The sequence below is a fragment of the Pseudopodoces humilis genome, chromosome 7, assembly GCF_049639895.1.
Source record: "Pseudopodoces humilis isolate 2021_Gansu_Grassland_sample_001 chromosome 7, ASM4963989v1, whole genome shotgun sequence".
NCBI classification, from domain to species: Eukaryota; Metazoa; Chordata; class Aves; order Passeriformes; family Paridae; genus Pseudopodoces; species Pseudopodoces humilis.
The window spans coordinates 17,818,652-17,833,529 of NC_142206.1; the positions used below are offsets into that span (position 1 = coordinate 17,818,652).

Genomic DNA, 14,878 nt, shown 5'->3' on the forward strand with positions numbered 1-14,878 from the left:
AAGGACAATCAAGGAAAATGGTTAAAATATTGCTGTTCTATGTGCAGCATAGGACAAACTTGTTCTAAACATCTCCCCAGTATGAAGGATGATTTAAATGCTATGTTCAGTCCTAACTGCAGGTTGCATGGGGGATCAGAAAACCAGGCTGCTGAGACTGATACTAGGAGAGAACTGGCATGCAAAGAGGTGGACTTAGCAGGTCTAGAAGAGAAGATAGAGAGAACAGGGATGACGTCTCGAGGAGCAGAGGAGAAGACAGAAGAAACAGAGGGGATGTATCAAGGAACAGAGGGTTTTAGTTTGGCTGCAGAGACAACTAGAGCTAAACAGAGAGCTGTGAGAGCAGCTGCCTTCTATCAGGCAGCTGGTATGGATGGTCCAATTACAGTAGAAGTTCCATTTTCAAGAACAGACCTTAATAATTGGGAGTTGATGGCTGGCACCTACCGAGATGACCCAGACAAAATGGCAAAAGCATTTGAAATGCTGATAAAACTTCACGATCCAGACTGGAAGGATATAGATGCTATGTTAGAAATGTTGTTTGACAGTACAGAAAGAGAGATGGTTGTTATAACCAGTAGGAGGTTTGTGGAAGAGCAGATTTTGACAGGTAACTTGTCAGGTACACTGGACATTAATTTTCCCACTGTGGATCCCAAGTGGGACCCCACTGTGCCCATGTTTAGAGAGAGATTAAATAGATATCAACAATGGATACTATATGGAATTAGAAATGCCATACCAAAAGCTATCGATATGTCAAAATTACTTGAAATTAAGCAGGATGGTAAGGAATCCCCCAGTGCATTTTTAAATTGCCTGAAAGAAACGGCTCAAAAATATACTAGTATTGATCCTGAAACAGAGGAAGGAAAAACTCAATTAGCCCCCATATTTGTGGGGCAACCCTCAGATGATATCAGAAGGAAATTACAACAGGCTCAGGAACAAGACCAGCATGATTTAGGGAAGCTGTTAGATGTTACTTGGGGAGTTTTTCAGAACAGAGAAAACCAGCAAGAAATAACTAAACAAAAAGCAGTTGGAGTTAATGAAGGAATTTCTAGGGGAATGGTGCCCCCAGGGAAAGGAAGGGGACGAGGATGTGGACAGCCTGTGGCTGTCATCAACAATAACTGAGCCAGACTGGAGGATTCTTCCCTGGCAAAACCTCTGCTTACAGCTAAGCTGGGGAACAAGGAGGTAAATGAGGAGGTAGGATTTTTAGTGGATACAGGAGCTAGTAACTTATATATACAGCAAGAGGAAACTTGAGTTTGTCTCTAACAATCATTGGTGCAACAGGGAATCACATAACTCAGCCATTTGCTTTAAATTAGGAAAACAGTGGATGACTCACCAGTTTTTGCATCTACCCAATTTGCCAAAGCCTCTCCTTGAGAATTTTTGGAAAAACTGAATGCTGAAATAGAATTTTAAACTGACAAAATACTGGTTATTATTCTAGAACCTAATTATGTGGAAGCCTCTATTTCTGCATTACATTCTCTGAAACTGGGTGTGATACATTTTCCAGTATCACTTGAGGATGCAGTGATCCTGACAGTCTGGGCTGGAGAGGTGCCTGGGTGATCCAAAAGAGCAGAGCCTGTAAGAATTAAATTGAAACCTACAGCAGGACTGGTAAGGCAAAAGCAATACCCTTTGAAAATAGAAAGTCATAAGGGCTTATAACACCTTGTGGAAAAATTTATAAAATATGGCCTATTGAAGGAATGTGAATCCAAATTTAATACCCCTATATTGCCAGTTAAGAATGCAAACGGAAGGAAAGGCTTACCAGCTGGTACAGGACCTTAGAGCCATAAAAAAGACAGTAGAAAATGTTCACCCAGTAGCAGGAAATCCTTACACCTTACTAGCAACCTTGAGTGAAAACCTGAAATGGTTTACAGTATTAGATTTGAAAGATGCCTTTTTCTGCATCCCTTTGAGTACCGAGACTCAAGAGCTATTTGCTTTTCAATGGGAAAATCCAAACAGAGGGAGAAACCAAGTGACTCGGATGGTTCTCCCACAGGGGTTTAAAAATAGCCCTATCGTATTTGGAAATCAATGGGCAAAAGAAGTGGAGGAATGGAAAAATCAGAACCCTGTTGGAGTCTTGCTACAGTATGGAGGTGACATTCTGATAGCCACTGAAACTAAACAGCAATGCTGGGATCAGACTGTGGCCTTGCAGACTTTTGTGGGACTAACTGGATATAGAGAATCCAAAGACAAAGCAGAAATACTCCAGACCACAGTAACCCACTTGGGACTCAAAACTCTCCAAGGACAAAGGAGGCTGGGACAGGAAAGAAAAGAAGCAATTTACCAACACCCACTGCCACAAACGGTAAGCACTTACATCTTACATTTCTTGGGATGGTGGGATGGTGTCTCCTGTGGATTAGCAATTGTGGGCTGTTAGTAAAGCCACTAAGACAGCTCAGAAGGACTTCATAGCCTGCAGTGATGATTCATGGGCTGCCTGTTTACAGCTCAAGCAAGCCCTTATGCAGGCCCTGCTTTGGGGCTCCCAGACCCACGTGCCTGTTAGAACTATTTTACCTATGCAAGACATTACACAGCACTGTGAGTGCTGTTGCAGTTCCTTGGGGAGCAGAGGAGGGCTGTGGGCTACTTTTCAAAGCAATTAAATGTCAGCCAAGGCTGTCTGCTTGTCTGAGGGCAACAGCAGCTACTGTTCTTTGATCCAGGAAGCTTGAAAACTGACTTTGGGACTGTCATTTGGGATTGTCATTTTTGCACCACACATGGTGCAGTCGGTACTCAAGCAAAAAGGGGGCCACTGGCTCTCTCCCAGCCAGATGCTGAAGTACCAGGTAGTGTCGCTGGAGAGAGACAATGTGACAATCAAAACTATTTCTATCATTAACCCTCTGTGTTCTTATCTGCCCAATAGGTAGAAGGAACAGCAGAGCACGACTATGTTTTGCTTTGTTTGCTTACAACTATAGAAGAAGTGTATTCCAGCAGACCCAACTTAGGAGACAGACCCTTGGCAAGTCCTGATTGAGAATTGTTTACTGATGGGAGCAGCTTTGTCCAAAGAAAATTACTGTCTGGATATCCAGTGACTACACACCTTGAGGTAATTGAATCAGGGGCACTCCTTCCAATGTGTAATTGCACTCACTCGAGCTTTGGAACTGAGCACAGGAAAATGAGTTAACATTCGGACTGATTCAAAATACAAAAATTTGGAGTGGTGCATGCACACAGAGCCATCTGGAAAGAAAGAGGCCTTTCGACATCTCAAGGCACATTGATCAAAAATGGAAAACAAATCTTGGATTTGCTCGAAAGTATCCAGAAGCCAGCAGAAGTTTTATTATTATGCACTGCAGTGCACACCAAGCAGGTAAGACCAAACTGGAGCTGGGGAATCATTTAGCCAATAAGGCTGCCAAAGAGGCTGCAGAAAAAGGCACTTTAAAAAACGTATCTTTAATACCCCTCCCAGAGATACCTCTCCCAGCAGAAAAATCAGAGTATAATGCTAGGGACTGTCAATTAATTGAAACCATAGAAGCAAAACTTGATCCACGAGGCTTGGCAGTTACTCCAACCAGGCAAATAATAGCCCCTGAACCGATCTTGCGTGAAATTGTGGATTGTGAACATAAAGCCACTCATTAGAGTACCGGAAAACTTTTGAAACATTTACAAAAATCCGTAATTGGGTTTTAAACAGCTCAGATTGTACAATCAAGAATACAACAATGTAGAGTTTATAAAAGAAACAGCTCTAACACAGCTAATAAAGTAGTGCTAGGAGCCATGAAATCCAGAAATGTTACAGGTGAATATTGGCTGATTAATTTCATTCAATTACCCAGAAAAAGGGATTGTTAACACCTCCTAGTTCTGGTGGACAACTTTTCTGGGTGGCCAGAAGCCATTCCTTGTTGCACCAATCAGGCGAGGGAAGTGACTAAAATACTGTTGAATGAAATAGTAACTAGATCTGAGGTACCTTTGGGAACGTCATTAGTTCCCACTTTAATGCAGAAGTGATACAATACAATAGGTATAGGTACAATAGGTACAATAGGTTAAGAAAGCCTAGGAAGGAATAGCTTGGGACCTTCATACTCCTTCATAGGCCACAAGCTAGTGGCAAACTAGACTGAATGAATTATACAAATTGCAATTGGGTAAAATATGCTAGAAAACCTCCAGGACAGGAGTCCGAGCCTTACTGTTGCTATACTACAAATCAGAATTCAGCTGTGGGACACCAGCAAAATAAGCCCCTATGAGTTGCTGTATGGTCAATCCTACCACGTACCACATGTCAGAGGAGACACACACCTCTAACGAGGGGTCAGCTTCAATAATTGCCTCATTTCTCTTCATAAAACTTCATGGGATTTACAGCGAGCAGTAGTGATCTCCAGACTGACGGGACTGGATGCACCAGCGGACAAGTTCCAGCCAGGAGACTGGGTCTACTTAAAAGACTGGGGAACCTATCTGCTCCAGTCAAAGTGGAGGGGACCTTTCAAACTCCCACTGACAACTTCAACTGCATTGAAACTGAGCAGAATAGAATCACAGATACATTATGCCAGAACTAAAAGGGCCAAATCTCCTCAGGTAATCAAACAACCCAAGATGCTCAAGTCTTGTTTTGCAATCAACGTGGCAGAATGTCTACGGATATCCAGGAAATTTGGAAACAAACTCAAATTTTACAACACACAGCTCCAGACGACACCTCCTGGGGATCTGAAGATATCTAGACCAAACTTACTTCTTGGTAACCCAGCTGGACTTGCTTAAAACATCTGCTTATAACTGTCAGCACAGTAATTGCTATGTGTGTTTTAGCTTGCTTGTTGTAACGTGTTATGCTATAAAATGAAAAACAGTAAGAGACTAGCTCCCATAAGGAACTTAGTTTCAAGAAAAGGGGGAACTTGATAAGAACAGTAGAACAGAACAACATTTTACTCTTATCAAATAAAGAGGAGTAGATGAGACTGACAAAATAGAAGTCAAGAGTATGCCAAAGAGCCATATAAGGCCTTCCAATAAGGGGCGTGACTATGCAAAATAAAGTAATCTACATACATCAAGTAAGCAGGGATAGCTAATGAATATGTAACCAGTGTACATGATAAAATCTCTGCTGAGCCAACTCTCAGGGCATGCAATTAATTAGAGGAAGGATCGTCTGAATGTCAATGCTCTGCAATAAAGAACGCCTGTTTTCTAACACTCAAAACTGTGTTAGAAAGTTTCTATCTGGCTGCTTTTGGTATCTAAACTCCAGCTGGCCTTGCATAAGGAGCAAGGTGTCTCACAAGGCCAGTTCTGCAGGGTGTTCAGCACACCACCATGATGCCATGCAAAATGCGCTTAAACTGCTGCGGTAAAGCGCACTGAGTCTAGTGTGAATAGAAAGGGGGGAAAACTGCCAAGTTCCTAAGTAGGTCTCTAATAATAGGACAATGTAACATTTAACCTCAGAAAAGATGCAGATTACAATGCTAGTCTTTAATGTTACAAACAGTGCTAAAATACTGTATATCTTTAAAGCAGAAGTCGCTTGAACATTTAACAGCACTTGAATAGCAGCAAGCCCTACTTTGCTAGAAAAGAATAACTGAGCTTTTAAAAAAGTGACCAGAACTTTACAAGGGTATATTCTGAGCATTACTTGAAATGAAGACCATTTAAATAATTTCACGTTATACATCATTAAGCTGAAACATTCAAAACCAAGGTAGAGAACAAAGCACAGCAAAGATGAAGTGATCTGCCCGAGGTAACCTGAAAATTTTTCTAAGAGGCAAGAAGAGAAACTAATTTTTGACAAATCTCTATGACCTGACCAGAAAGACAGCCTTCCCTCTAAAATTTTATCTTGGGGTGATTAAGATCATATGCAGGTACAATTACATTATCTATGTAAAGGCTATGCTTATCCCCGAAAAAGAATGCAAGCAAGTATCTCCTGAATTATCCAAGCAAACTATGTTCTATAGCAAAAATTTGGCTTATGCAAATCAGAAATTAGTTTAGTGCTAAGGCTGTGCTCTGTCACTAAAAAAAGAATTGTATTTTGGATGGAATAGATGTCCCCATCATATTTATAATGAAGCAAATCAATTTTTGTATTGTAAAATAACCCTGTCCAGAATCTAGATGAACCACATGACATGTCTTCCAAGGACTCTATTGTTATAGATGCCTTTTTTACTGGAATTTCAATAATTAATCATGTTTTGGGATAGTTTTATTTCTGTGTGGCTTACCCTTTGATGATCTAATTTACATTTATAATGATCTACTCCCTTGTGGATTAATTGTTTGTGTTATTTTCTCTATTAATCAGATGTCAACATTTGCATTACAGATGACTGTTTGCATTATTTTCACACTACTAAATCTGGCAGTATGGTACTAATGATAAATACTTTCCCCAGTTTTAGACTTGAGATAGCATCTCAATGCTTAATGCTTTTTAAACAAAGGCATTATTAGGATCTTAACACTCTTCTGAAGTAGCCTGGTCATTCTGTGGTATTAGCCACACATATTTATTATGCCTAAGAATTCTTTTTCTTCCTCCAAACCATAAATACACTGTCAAATAAGTCCTGAGCAAAGGGCAGAGGGTTATGAATCCGAGGCCATCCGAGACATTTTTCCTAGATCCCTGTGTACCATTAAAAGAGTTTCACACCTTTCAGCTACTCACTGCACTTCCTTCCTGGCTGTTCCCCACAGTGTTCCCTGAAAAGTTCCTTTTTTGTCAAAACCACATTCTTACACTTAAGAAAAAATAAACCATCAGTGCTAATATAAAACAACACAAATCATTGACCTGAGCTAGGCAACCTGATTGTGCCTGGAGGAGATAAGGAAGTACTCACACTGCTCTGTCCACAGGCCAGTGAGGCAGCAATATTTGCCAGGTGGCTGTACACAGTCACGTGCTTTCCAGCTCAGCAAGACCCAAAGGAACACACCTGGACCCTGCAGGGAGCACCTCTGCCCCCAGACGGTGGCACTGCATTCAGCCCCTTGCTGCTGATGACTTGCTCATGATTCTCTCCCCAGATGTGATTCGGACACACAGGCCAACAGGAAGAAGAGGAAGAGCCTGGCTACTCCACTGCCCAAACTTTGCTGCTGCATCCTCTCTTACCTGTAAGGAACAAGGAGCAATGGCAGCTGCAGCGATGCTCTCCCTGGGCTGCTACTCTGACACAGAGGTTTGGGCATGGCAAGGTTGTTCCTTGCACAGGAATACACAGCACTTCACAAGTCCAAAACACACTCACATACAGGGACCGTGAAGGCCAAACTACATCAGATTATTAAGAGACATGTTGTTTCCATACAGAAGCATCCCTGGCCCATCTGGGTCAGAAGCTTTAATAATAGACTTGCTATCCTCTGAGTAAATTCTGCTAAGCTCTGCCAGTTCCCACTTTTACAGCGGCAGAGAACAACTGGACACACAAAATAGTTAAATAGGTAAAATGCCAGAGTCAGGAGCATAAACAAAGGGTCTGTCACAAACAAACATGGTGGTAGCCATACTTCATAAAGCACGAGATAAAATTCCCAGCAGATCTGTCACATACATCTGAAACTCCTCACCTGCAGGCTCCCTCTTCTCCTTTAACTAGCATTACAACTGCTGCCTTGAAATCTGTCACACAAGAAGCAGCCCTGTGCTTGCCACAGACATTTTCAAGCCATATCTTTCATTCTGGGACAGTTAAGATTTCCTCCATGTGACTCCAGTCAGACAGGAAGAGATAAAGACCTTCTCTGCCCATTGCTACACAGGAACCTTTTCCCTATCCCACCAAAAAAAAAAAAAAAAAAAATAAATTAATTCATTCTACCTAATGACATTTCACACTGCACAGTCTGCACAAGCAGGACTGTCAGTTGTGAGTTCAAGAATAAGTGACTCTTGAGGAGGTGCCTGGTACCTGCACAGCAACACTGACAGGCTGTCTTACAAGGAAAGACAAATTGAAGGAGATCTATTACATCTTAAAGTGATTAAGTCCTTTCTAACACGTTATTCAGCTCCTTCCCTAGGGCCAAAACACAATCCATTCCATTCCCAAATAGCATTATTTTTTCTGCAGACATAAGGAGGGATGCTTATATTTTAAAGTACTTTTTAGGGAAGTAAATGTCTCAAGGTGGTCCTCAGTAAGAACAGCTTCAAATCAACCTGCTCAACATAAGGCATCTCCTGCAAGACATGAAGTATATTAAAGTACCAGCTGACAGAGGCTCAACTAGGCAATAACTGGGAATCTTACTTCAATAACCCATTTATGGAATGCCCTCATTTTCCACCCCATGAATACAGTCCCTCCCTAGACTTCATGGTGTGGTTAGTAAAGCTGAGCAGATCTACTCATTTTGGACACAAATAATACCTTTGTATGTGCTGGCAGATGTTGTGCAGAATGCTGCTCATTTCACAGCATAAATATTTCACAGCATAGATATTTCGTTCCTTGTAGTATATTGTTGAAATTATGTCATTCCTGTATGGTATCAGTTCTTCCCCATCTCTTCATACCCTTTAAATTACACCTTTGGTCTTGCATCGTATTCCTGGAGTCATTAAGTACCTGAACTGTAAATATTCCTATTCTCTGCCACAAGAGAACCAAGAGGAAATTGTGCAAGGCAGGTCAGAGTAGCCTCCTCTAACAAGAAATGAAAGCCTGGACTTTGTGTGCAGCTCCAAAACTTGTGCTACTGAGCTGCCATAATGACATATTACCTCCCATTAATCTGCAATTAAACACTGACAGGGACTGTCAATCTAATATCCTATCCATTCAGCAGAACTAAATGTACCGTTTCTGTCCCCAACACCGTCCCTATGACTAAAACTCTTCAAAATAAAATGAAATGTGAGATTTAATGGAGCGAGAAACGGTCCAAATTCTGAATTAAGAAGGAGCAAGATTACAGTGTTTATAGTCTCACCACATCTGTGACTGCAAAGGCTGAGAAAACAGAATGGCTCTGCAGGAATATACGCAAGCACCAAAATCATCTGCCAACACCTATAGCAAACTCATTTGTTGTCACAAATTCCCCTGGTACAACCAACTCTTTGCTATGTGTATGTGCTCACTGCCTCTGAGCGACACAGTCCTTCTCAGCTCTGTCCTTTCTGAAGTGTTCCTTGGTATCCATTACACCACATTCCCTCATGTTCACCTGACTCAGCTTGGCAGAATGTGTCACGGTCAACACTATCACACATGCACAGCTGAGAGACAGGAGTGCTTGAACATCACTGCAGGCTTTAGATGAGACACAAGCTAGAGAACTGCACAGTGCAGGGGATGGAACCCAGGCTGAGACTCCCTGTCTCCTCTGTTGAAACTGCAGAAAGACATTCCCTTATTCCCTTTGCACGCTGTAGTGCCACCGGAGTTATTGTCCAGTGGTTGCTGCCATCACTCTGCTGGTGGGAGCATTTATGCAAGTGCTGCTGGGTCTGCTTTGGGTAGAATCCATCAGGACATATCAACCCAAAAGCTCTAAATTGTTTACAACAAATGGACAGATTCAGCTTCCCGCAGACTGCCCTGCTGTCAGATCTCTCTGGGATCGTCACCGGCTCTGAAAAGCACTGACGGGTAGTGACATCCTAGCTGACACAGCTGGAGCCCGAAGGGGACATCTGGTAAAAGCTGGAGGCCTGATTCCAAGAAAACATGCCGGCTCAAGGGGAAAGGAGGTTCCCAAGTGCTGCTCTGAGCGGAAACTTTATCAACACAACTGCTATCTTAAATGACACCATGAGGCTGCGAGCTCTTCCAGACTGGGGGCTGCTCCAGGGCTGAACCCAGACACAGCATCCCAACTAGTTCTCTATGTACCCTGCAGCCAGTGCAGACACACTTCGTCTGAGCATGACTTACCCACCCTAGAATAAGCACACAAAATAGCTGGACTGAAGCACTTTCTGGCCTAGATGCTTTAATTTTAGACAGATAGAGACAGATGACATGAATGCCACTTTGATGAACTGAGCCCTGCTGTGATGGGATTCAGCACTCAGGGCTGCAGCAGAATATGTACATCCACTGAGAGACTTTAGGTTTCCTTCACAAACACTTTATAACACTCAGTTCAATTTCGGTGCTACTCAACAAATTGTACAGTTCTTTATATTTTGCAAGCATTAAAGAATTTTAAAAATCCAAACCACATAAAGAATCACAAATACACAAATGACCTTGACGTTCTTCATGATGTGCCAATCCCACAGCATTAAAAAGCACGGCAGCCATACCAGAAGAGTATGGGAACACCTAAATGCTAAGTTTGAAACTGCTCCTGCCCTTGCTGCTCTCAGACAGCTGGTAACTCTGGGCTCCCACCCACACCTAGGTGAGAACTCAGTAGAAACCATTTCTTGTGACAGGACTGTCACTTTGCCAATGGCACAAACACTGCTACAAGTAAAATTAACCCTAGTAAACAAGATTGCTGACTACACTTGGTAATCTGAACAGCTATGCTCTTTCTCTCCTTTAACCAGCTACAAATCTTTTGCTGGGAATGGTTTGGGGTTTTTTTAACCTCGGTATTCACAAAACAAATATATGTGCTAGGTGTTTGGGGCTTGCAAAAGCACCTGCAATATTTGGCAAGCAAATGTTCACACAAGAACATCTGGGGTGCTTGCAACTATCTGGTCACTTCAAGTGCCGTGGTCAGAGGTCAGCATCCACCAAACTCCTGACAGCTACGGAACAACCAGACATGCCATGCTGCCACACATGGGCATCTAAACCATTGGGCATCCAAACTCAGAAGCCATTCATGAGTCTAAGTCAGGGAGCTGATGTCTGATTTGCAGTATAGAAAATAAATCAGTACTTTTTCATGAGGAAAACAGAAACATCCAGAAAATAAAGACCCAGCCTACAATGGCCCTAATGTATAGCTTACATACAAAGTCAAAAGTCACCCAGTTCATAGCACAATCCATACTGTAAGCATTAACAACAAGGACACAGTCAGTTAAATAAACATTTTCATAATTAGCACACTGCATTAAATGAGCGCATATTTGCAAAATCAATATAGTTCACCAAGAAAAAAAATGCCCATTTGGATGTGGATCATGTACATGGCTACCTTCTCCTGCCTGCAGGGCCACAGCTGGAAGGCATGGTAGGAAGTACAGAGAACATAATTTGTATGATGATGTAACAGCACTGCCAGCTCTCACAAAATATTCACCAATCACAGCATTTAGCACTTGCAGGACATTGCAAGAGTCCTGGATGTGAAGAGAACAGCTTCTGCAGCTCTATTATTTTTACATCTGCTAATTTAAGTAGAGTTCTGTGTAGGACCCTGAAGCAAAATACTCAATAATTATCCGACTTCTTCTCCACAAGGGACTTACAAAGGTATCCTTCTCTGTCATTTCTTGTTCTTTGACTTCTATAATGTTCTCAGTTTTACTCCAGCATTATTTTTTACTCTGCATACCAAAGGGCCATACAGGAGAAAAAGTGCAAAGGCTGAGAGGAAAAACTCACAAGGAAGGTGGGTGGTGATTACTTTAACTGTGAAAGAGGAACAATGGAGGAGTCAATGTCTCAGCACACAGGAAAGTGAATGAAGGTGAATGCATTTTTATGTGCCCTCACAGCCACACTGTAGACCTCCCACTCCTGCCAACAAAGCATAAAGGTCAAAAGAGAAATTAAACTCAAGATATATTCTTCTGAGAATTTTTTTTTTTTAAGAACCCCATGATTTAGTTTAATTTGATTCTCTTGAGATTAGCAATATTTTATGGAACCCAACTCCTGTTTCCAAGTAACCGAGGGCAGCTTCTACCTCCTTTGTATCAAAGACAACATCTTACCAAAATACCTGGTTGAGAGATGCATCCCTTCTGACCTCAACTAAGCCAGCAAGTGCTGGCAGCTCTCCTATTTGCTAGTGCAAAAGCCCACAAGTCTCCCCTTTGTATCCAGCATAAGACCCCGGGAAGAAATACAGTATCTGCACATATAGGGTAGGATACTATAAGGAAAAGTAAACAGGTTCAGACATTGTCGGAAGTACTTTGTATTAGTGGTGAGGAGAAAAAGGCTGAAGAGCCAGGCTGCTTTCACTGCTTTCACTAAAAACCCTCTTAGGATGCTGGACACCCAAGAAGGTGTAGGTGTGAAGCTAGCACTGAGCCTCAAGCTGCTGCATTGGTCATTTAAATGAGGCAGCTAAGCTGCAGCTGCAGCGCACAGCACTGTTCAAGTGTGAGACCTGCGTAGTTTGACATTAAACCTTCTGCTCACTGCAGTGGGTTAGCCTTGGGTAAGAGCCAAACGCCCTCCCAGGCTCTCACTCGCTCTCTCTTCTCAGCAGGATATGGAGAAATGAGTAAGAATAGGAATGCGAAAGCTTGTGGGTTGAGATAAAGAGGGAGATTGCTTATCAATTACTGTTGCAGGCAAAGCAGGCAAAACAGACGTGACTTGATGAAAATTACTTATTGCAAAGTAAAATAGACGCTGGTAAAGTGAAACAGAACCACAAACCTTAAAATACCATCTTTCCTCTCCCCTCTCCCAGGCTCAACTTCACTGCTTTTCTCAAGACTCCACCCCTCACCCCAAGCAGCGCAGCAGTTGGGAGCTATGGTCATAGAGTCATAGAACGATTTGGGTCAGAAGGGGACTTTAAAGATCATGTAGTCCAACATCCTGTAATAAGAAGGGACATCTTCAGTTAGACCAGGTTGCTCAGAGCCCCATCCAACCAGACCCTGACTGAATGTTTCCAGGAATGGGGTATCCACCACCTCTCTGGGCAACTTCTTCCAGTGTTTCAGCACCCTCATGACAAAAAAAAAATTTCCTTTTATCTAGTCTGCATCTATCCTCTTTTAATTTAAAACCTTTTGCCCCTGTCCTATTGGGGTAAGATAATCCTGTAATGATAATAGAAACAATAAAAAAATGCTAATACTACTTACAGGCCCTAAGTAGTCTACCCTCTTCTTCTTCTTTATAAGCACTTTAGATATTGAAAGGCTGCAGTAATGTCTCCCAGAGCCTTCTCTCCTCCAGGCTGAACAGCCCAAACTCTCTTACCCTGTCCTCACAGAAAAGGTGCCCTCAGATCATTTTTGTGTCCCTTCTCTGGACCCACTTCATCAGGTCCACACCTCTCCTGGACAGAGGACTCCAGATCTGGATGCAGAACTCCAGGTGGAGTCTCATAAGAGAAGAGGGCCAGCACTTCTTTTGATGCAGCCCAGGACAGGGCTGTCTTCCTGAGCTGGAAGTTACGTTGCTGGGTCATACTCAGTTTTTCATCCGCCAAGTCCTTCTCAGCAAGTTTGTGCTCAGCCTCTTCATCCCATGCAGATGTACTGATACCACGGGAACATCCATCAGCTCCTCTATGAGTCATCCACAGGCTGCAAGTAGCTGCTCCTGTCTAGGATGGAGCATCTACTCCTTCCCTGACACTGGTGCTCCCTCTGCTCTTTCTCACTTTTTTCTCTCCCCTCCTCCTCTGCCTGTGATGTTTTCTGTCCTTTCTTAAATCCATTTTAACAGAGATAACACCAGTCCACCTGATGGGCTGACATTTGGCATGCAAGTACTCCCTGATCATTTCTGGAGAGTAAATTAGATAATCTGAAATAAAGCAACCTAAAATAGACAAAAAGTATTCTAAATAAAATAAAATATATACACACACTTCGTTGTTCTATTAGTTTTGCCACTGTCCATAATTAGAATGTGGTAGATATACAGCGTTTACTGCCAAACAGGTTTTTAAATAAACAAAAAAAAAATTAGAACCATATTTTTCATTTCAGGAACACAACCTGCCAGATGACTACAGCTGTTCAATTAGCCCAGACCAGATAACTGAAACACATGGTCCCTGAAACACACACCATTGTTAAGCCTACACAAAACACTGTGGACAGCCAAGGACTCAGCAATATAAAGAGAAAGAAACAGTAGCAGCAAACAAAATCTTAAAAAAAATCCCAAAAACCGCACAACAGCCAAAATGCTGGACACTGTCCTCATTGTTTAAAACTTCCAATAAATAACTAACTCTCAGAATTATTTCTTTCTAAACATTTTTAAAAAAGATTTCATTTGAAAAGATGTTCCTGTGCACCCTCCAGTCCTTTCCCCCATGGGAAACCTGTTCACAGAACAAACTGCAGTGACTGCAGAAAAATAGTGTTTATAGAAAGAAAACACCAGGCATAAAACCTAGGCCAGTACTGAGGCTTTCACTCTGCCCCAAAAGGGCATTTACCCCAGAAACCCCACTTCTCCTAAATGCAAGGCTACAGCTGTTCCAAACAAAGAGAAGCCATCATCACCTCATTCCAAAGAAGCAATGTTTTAAGAAAATTCAAAGCAGTATCTTTTCAAGCTCACATCTTTGCTTGCTTAAATCCCCTACAATCCCCATCCTTGCTCAAAGTCCCAAACACTGTATGTCCCTGTACATATAGGTGAGACTGAAGAGGTGATCCAAAGCTCACCAAAATATGAACTTACAAAAGAGCCACTATTAATGAAAGGGCTACCTGGGGAAAAAGCCCAACACCAGCAAATCTGTACTTTGCATGCTCTTCCACTGTCAGGCATCATGAGTGAAATAATAAATGATATATGCAGGATACTGTATTTAAATGCCTTTTCCTCTGCCTGCTCCTTATCTTCCTTTTCTCAGCACAGAGTAATTCATCAGAGAGCAATCCTGGGAGGTTTCGATTCCAACTCTTCCGCTTACAGCAAAACCTCAGCAGTTTTGGCAAATACTTGTACATTGG

The 14,878-nt window shown here is 42.2% G+C and overlaps 1 protein-coding gene across 9 annotated transcripts in view; it reads right to left on the reverse strand.

Moving 5' to 3' along the window:
• The window catches only part of TSPAN4 (tetraspanin 4), a 427,450-nt gene that overhangs the window by 280,932 nt on the left and 131,640 nt on the right, over positions 1-14,878 (reverse strand). The gene's annotated exons all lie outside the window — the stretch shown is intronic.